This window comes from Tachysurus fulvidraco, chromosome 8 (assembly GCF_022655615.1).
Source record: "Tachysurus fulvidraco isolate hzauxx_2018 chromosome 8, HZAU_PFXX_2.0, whole genome shotgun sequence".
NCBI lineage: Eukaryota > Metazoa > Chordata > Actinopteri > Siluriformes > Bagridae > Tachysurus > Tachysurus fulvidraco.
This window is the reverse complement of record NC_062525.1, coordinates 3165500-3172999: the sequence shown is the minus strand read 5'-3', so window position 1 is coordinate 3172999 and position 7500 is coordinate 3165500. Positions and strand designations below refer to the sequence as shown.

Here is a 7500-nt window from a genome sequence, read left to right as displayed (position 1 = left end):
AGATGTAAGCTGACGCACAAAGGCTCCTCTTGCGGTGTTGGAACCCTGGTCCGGGTCTTACATCACGCTCTAATAATTTTAAACAGTCTGGGGCGTAAATGTTGGACACATCTGCATGTTCTCCACCTGCATTAAATAGCACGTCCGATCCAAGTCATGATGCGAGTCTCATTTCCAGGAAATATCTGGTGTCACCTCCTGGATCTGGGATCCATCTGGGAGCTTTGCTCTGCATGCGAGAAAGTCTTTTTTTCTTTTTTCTTAAGTCTCCTAACTGGGTTATTATGAGTTTCTCTAACAACAGCTCTGTTATGGACAGAAAATCATTTAGTTTAGTGTTCATGGTTCATGAGGAATAACTAGGACCGAGTTAAAAACGATGCAGGGTTTGGACAGGATCGTATGACACTTGTGCCATTTTGAGCCAATCAGAATCTGTGCTACTCGATCCAGGCTTGCAATGGAGACCAGAGATGATGTAATGTATGGATCCGTGCCAGCAGACTGAAAAGACAGGGTGGCGTTTTTCGCTTCCTGTTTGTGATCTTGCTGGGGTTTTTTCAAAAATGAAGCAAATTAGCGAATGGAACAGTGAGACGTTTATGGAAATTTTGGTAAATGTAAGTCAATAAACTCTATAAAATTATTCTAGGAAAGTTAATTAAAGGCTTGAAAGCCAATGTTGACATTTGAAATCACCAAAACAAACACGCCCCTAACCCAAATGGGTCCCACTCCTGTATCGATAGCTCCGCCCACACATACATACGTAACCCAGGCGACTAACGGACAGAAACGTGTCTTTATCATAGCTGAAGGGAAGAACAATACGATTGTAGATAAACAAACAAGCAAAAATGCCACACAAGCATAATGATGTAAAGGACAAAGGCATATATTAGTTCTGTGTAACAAAGCAAAACCAACGTTACTCACCTATCGAGAAGGAAAAAAGCGCCTCGGCGTCTTAAGTAAAGTCGGCCACATATTCACAGGTCGGAGTTTCCCGAGTCGATAACTCCTGAGCTAAACGCTGTTACTACACAAAACGCGGTTGTAGCTGCCTCTCTACATTACTACTATAGAAAAGAGGTGTTATTTGTGTAGTAACAGCGTTTAGCTCAGGAGTTATTGACTCGGGAAACTCCAACCTGTGAATATGTGGCCAACTTCCTGCTCCTTCAGTTCTCTCCAGCGCTGGAAAGCTGATCCTATATTAACACGTCCTACTTCTTGTCCTTATCGTAAGTCTTTCTTCTCTTTCTTTCTTTGTTTTTATCCTCCATGTCGATGTTAAAACCGCTTTCTGCTAACGTCACACACGCGCACCGAACGCTCTCTCCGCCCATATCGACAAGCCCCGCCCCTTTCTGCTCATTGGCTACACGTTTGTTTTGATTTTTATTTTGTTTGTCGTCCCGACTCAGTTTTCTGAAGCATTTCTCAAACAACGGAGACCGCACCTTTAAATTTCAAACCAAAAAGTGTTCTTATGACTTTTGTGATAAATTCCTCTTGTTCCTTCTGTCACCATCTCTTGATGAAGCTTGAGCAGCATTTCAGAAAGATTTGATTGTGTGCTTTCATGGGTCTCGGTGGAGGCACATGCTAGCCTTCATTCTCCCTTTGTTGTGATAGAAGAGAGTTTCTTAGTTTGGAGAAAATTTATAATATCACTTTACACAAATCGAGCGCATATAATAACATAATCGATCACGGTATCATATTATATACTATATTATATAGTCACTTTGCTCAGCCTTTCTCTGTAGTGCAGAGAAATCTTAAAGAAACACATTTGGCTGGAGGTCTTGGTTATAACCTGGTTGTGAATGGTTGGACCATGGACCATGTTGTGAGTGGACCATGTTGTGAGCGTCGAGTCAGCATATTCCTTGGCAGGGCCGTACAGCCTGCTGGGAAGAGATACACTACCTCATGAGGTTTTATTTTTCTCATCCCGCACATAAAATCTGAGGTAAATGTTGACACTCTTATGCACTTCAGTGTACATATGGATTCTTTGATCAAATATTTGCCTTCCGTCTTAATGGTGTAATTACACGCTGTAAAGACTCTCGGTTATCTCGGAGCATGTTGTCCTGCTGGATTAAACTTTTGAGGCATGTCGTTTGTTTAACGTGGGATAATACGCGTGTTTGCTCTGAGAGACGTCCGACCGTGAAGCCGGACGGTTCCAGACGTCCTCGGGGCAGAGAAGGTCAGTTAGAGTTCATATCATCAGGTGTAGTTAGTGAAGAATCTAGGAAGAATAAAACACAATGACTGTTATGAATCTGTTATGAAGCATAGATTTGGCTGATCTGACATTGTCGTCTGCTTCAACCTGCTAACCTTTTTATAAACCTATTTGTATTGGCTTTCTGTACGGATTCGATTTTTTTCTGCATGGAAGCATCATCAGAAGGCATTTTGATGTCTGACTCGATGCAAGTGCATTTTCTGCTGCTGTCTTGGCTAAAAGATTAGCCGAAATCTTTCAACTAGCGCACGGTGTTCACAAGCGTGAACAGTCTAGGGCTGGGCGATACGGCTGAAAACCGTATCACGATATCGGTGTTGCGTATCGGACGATATCGATAATTATCGACCCATTTAAAATAAGGACCAGAAGAAAAATATATTAGATTTAAACCTTTTTATTTGAAACTTCACCTTCCTCTGATCAGAATCCCCTCAGATATTAAGGCAGAAATGTCACCAACCAGGAAACCTCCACTAATTATAATGTAAACATGAGTCTAAAGTCACAATGAACACTTAACTATTATCTCTTAACATTTAAGGTGCAAAATGTAAGAAAATGTAATAAAAGCTTAATAAAGTGTAATAGCGGTGACGACGGTCTTGCATAATTAGCAGACGACGTTGGTGTGACTACGGTCAGACTTATAATATCCATAAAACTGCCATACTGGCGCGCCGACGTTTCCTCTTTTATTTATAATTTCCTCGCTCGCTGCAGCTCATTTCCTGCTCATCAGCCGCCGGTTACTGAAGAGGAATCCAGCAGACCGGCACGACACGACGATACGGTGCAACCGATCATGATACTGTTACATGATTGGCTGTTAGCATGTCACTCCCTACGTTGCTAGGTTACCAGAGAGCGAGTGCCTTTGTTAATGCAACCAAACTCGCTTCGCGACCTCTGTTTTCTCCCGACGGAGAATAAAAAATATCGAACGTTTTATCGAACACATTTTTATATGGATATCGATCACGTGTCTATCGCGATACATATCGTTATCGTTTTATCGCCCAGCCCTAGAACAGTCATATTATTTTTTGTTGTTTTTCTTCTTTTTATTTTTTTTGTCCTATAACACATTCCATCATACTGAGAAAAATATGCAGGTTGCATTCCAAACTATAATACCTATATAATACATTAACATTTCTGACATTTAGCAGACTCCCTTATTAGATTAGATTAGATTAGATTAGATTAAACTTTATTGTCATTACACATGTACAGTATTATGGTACAAGGCAACGGATTTTCAGAGTGATTAAAATTTTTTTTTAAATTTCAAATTAAACAACTGAGCAATTTAGAGTTCAGGGCCTCGCTCAGGGGCCCGAGCAGTGGTACCTTGGTGGATCTGAGATTCGCACTTGTACCATACAAAACTAAAGCCACCTGAGCCTGTGAGGGGTTTTTAAGGCATGACCTGAAATCCAGTGAATGGCTATAAATCATTTACTCATAATATTTGCAATTCTTCTGCTAGTATTTTTAGTAAGCTGTGGTTGCTAAGCAACATACCAGATTAAAGGTATGAAGGTATTTTGTGGGCTAGTGTGTGGTGTGTTTTTTTTTTTTTAGTCATATTGTGGTTAATATATGCGCAGGACGCAGCCAATCAGATTTTAGAACCAGTTCACGCAGTATGTTAGCGCACTAATGATGCTATATTTGCTCTTTAGGCATATTGTGGGATTTGGGATGCGACCTGTGTTCTGAAGAACGATTCGCGCGACACGTCCGACTTTACAGAATGGTTGAAATTGGAGTACAATTTCGGTGTCAGAATCCACAGCATGTCTTCCTGTTGCCGTGGAGGGGATGCAGGTTGGTCAGGTTGATTGTGGAGAAAGCTGAGTCGGTTATAAAGATGCACCGGTGCTGAGTTACAGAGCACGTGTTCACCTCCTATTTATAGCAAACCTGCTTAATGTCATTGTACACTGAAGCACTTCTGAAAATAAACAGCACTCACACACACTCCTAATGGTGCCTGATGGCTGACCTTCAGCAGGTCGATGGACACGGGATTGATGACAGATGAGCTGAAGTGTCGTACAGGAATCTGCGTGCAGGAGTCGAGGCTAGGAATCATATGGACTTTATGATTCGATTCAGTTTGATTCGATTCGATTTACGTTGCAATTACAAAAAGGTTTCGTTATCATCTTGATGTAGACACGGTATATTTATATATGACACTTTCAGGATAACACTTTCTACTTTTAATCCATGTTATTATTAGTATTTTATTTATGTATTTATGTCCTAAACATTTTCATTGTCTTAGATTAACAAATGAGAAACATATGAGTGAAATATTTAGCATCCAACCGGTTAAATACTATTTATATTACTATTTTACAGTTTTAAGGATTTTAAAAACTAAATTTTTAATAAAACATCCAAATTTTTAAATATTTAAAATGGTAAATATTTGTAAATGAATAAACAAACAAATAAATACATGTATAATTAATACAAAATACCTGTACGATTAATTGATTAAATGATTAAAGGATAAATTTGTATCTGTTTCTAGTTAAATTTATGTAAGTCTCCATCATAAGATCCTGTTGTCAGTCTTCTTCTTCTTCTTCTTCTTCTTCTTCTTCTTCTTCTTCTTCTTCTTCTTCTTCCTCTTTCGGCTTTTCCCTTCAGGGGTCACCACAGCGAATCATCTCTCTCCCCACTAGCTTCATATCCTCATTAATTAAATCCATATACCTCCTCTTTGGCCTTCCTCTTTACCTCCTGCCTGGCAGCTCCATGTCCAACATCCTCCTACCGATATACTTCCTCTCCCTCCTCTGAACATGTCCAAACCATCTTAATCTGTCCTCCCTAACTTTGTCCCCCAAACGTCCGACATGAGCCGTCCCTCTGATGTACTCGTTCCTAATCCTGACCGATCTCGTCTCTCCCAAAGAGAACCTCGACATCTTCAGCTCGACTACGTCTAGCTCTGACTCCTGTCTCTAAGATCCTGTTGTCAGTAGTAGTGAGACACTGACACTGTTGACTCCTTCCATTAATGTCAAATAAGCGTGATCACCTCCGTTCACGTCCGTGTCACGACGAGATGTTACTATAAAAACCAGTGATATGCTGCATTTACAAATTAAGTGACATCATCCTGTCCAATCAGAATGGAGAATCTCTCAGCTGAACCTTCACCATGCTGGTGTTCAGATAGCAAAAAAATTCCCCCCGAGATCTCAGTACGAGTTGCTTTATTTTCTCTGACGTACATGATTAACAGAATAATAACAGATCGATGAGACGGATCCTGCTCTTGTGCAAGTCGCCTTGTTTTTGGAAAAGTAAACTTTCCAACTTTCCAGATCCTTCCAACATTCTTATCTCGATCAGAAACATGTGTCGACTCCGACGGGCAAGCCATTAAACAGCAGGCACCTCTCCAGTAACCGCATTTCTTACATTTCCACAGCTTTTTTTCTGACACGGACGTCCGTATCGGTGTTCGTCTCGATTCTGGCAACACGAAGACGCTTTACTGTCATTTAAAACGGAGACTCGAGCCAAGAAAAACTTCAGTGTAACGAAGCGTAACGAAGGGATCACTCTTAGGGCTCGGGTCAGGTTTATGATACGCAACGCACCTAAAAGCGTTTATGTTCCAGCTCAGGAAATAGTTTAGGTATTTAAAGGGGCCTGTAAACATTCCCAGCATGCCTCACTGCCTGAGGTGCAGCTACCGAGACGTCCGAGCAAATAGAGAAAAGAAAGATGTACGGATCTGTCTGTCGTCTTTTCCCTAACTTTCTCTGTGCTCCTGTATTAAAACTGATTTGGGGGCGGAGTTACATATGCACATATGTACATATGCACACATATACTTCAGCAGTTAATAAAGGCAGGGTCTCAGATTTTTGAGAAATGCTTCAGAAGACTGAGTCGGGCCGAATAATAAACAAAATTCAATACAAAAAACAAAACAAACGTGTAGCCAATGAGCAGAAAGGGGCGGGGCTTGTCAATATGAGTGGAGAGAGTGTTCGGTGCGCGTGTGTGACATTAGCAGAAAGCGGTTTTAACATTGACATGGAGGATAAAAACAAAGAAAGAAAGAGAAGAAAGACTTACGATAAGGACAAGAAGTAGGACGTGTTAATATAGGATCAGCTTTCCAGCGCTGGAGAGAACTGAAGGAGCAGGAAGTTGGCCACATATTCACAGGTTGGAGTTTCCCGAGTCAATAACTCCTGAGCTAAACGCTGTTACTACACAAATAACACCTCTTTTCTATCGTAGTAATATAGAGAGGCAGCTACAACCGCGTTTTGTGTAGTAACAGCGTTTAGCTCAGGAGTTATCGACTCGGGAAACTCCGACCTGTGAATATGTGGCCGACTTTACTTAAGACGCCGAGGCGCTTTTTTCCTTCTCGATAGGTGAGTAACGTTGGTTTTGCTTTGTTACACAGAACTAATATATGCCTTTGTCCTTTACATCATTATGCTTGTGTGGCATTTTTGCTTGTTTGTTTATCTACAATCGTATTGTTCTTCCCTTCAGCTATGATAAAGACACGTTTCTGTCCGTTAGTCGCCTGGGTTACGTATGTATGTGTGGGCGGAGCTATCGATACAGGGGTGGGACCCATTTGGGTTAGGGGCGTGTTTGTTTTGGTGATTTCAAATGTCAACATTGGCTTTCAAAAATCGGAGACCCCACCTTTAAATGTTCAGGTTTGAGGTTTTGTTTACATTATGGATTGACCAAGAGCTCCGTAGTTGTACAATAACAAAAGTAATCTTCAAATAAAACTGGCTTAATAATTGTGCACACAGTGTAGCTACACTTAGTGTTACGAAGTGTCTGCGAAGTCGTTCCTTAACCGGACTCTCGTTTATTCACGTCTTAAAGTGAATATGTAAAATAAACAAATCAGTAAATTTAAAAAAAAAAGCCGTGTAAAAACAGAAAGTTCCATCTTCACCTCCGAGTTGCTGGTACAGATCATTGAATTTCTATTTCTGCTGCTTTTCTACTATAATATCTATTTTATTTTTAATGACAGACGGTCGTATGGTGTACGGATGTGTACGTTTTCAATCCCTTTACGAGGCGGTTCCTCCGATTGAGCTGTTGCTATGGAAACGATAACGTATCGGCGACAACGAGCTCCTGTGACAGATCCTCTGTTATAGACTATTCATATTAAAAACTCCTTGACCAATCAGAATTTAACGGCGCTGTGATGTAAT

The 7500-nt window shown here is 40.8% G+C and overlaps 1 protein-coding gene across 10 annotated transcripts in view; it reads left to right on the top strand.

Moving 5' to 3' along the window:
* ablim2 (actin binding LIM protein family, member 2) overlaps positions 1-7500 on the top strand; it is a 95993-nt gene that overhangs the window by 22076 nt on the left and 66417 nt on the right. The window lies entirely within an intron of this gene.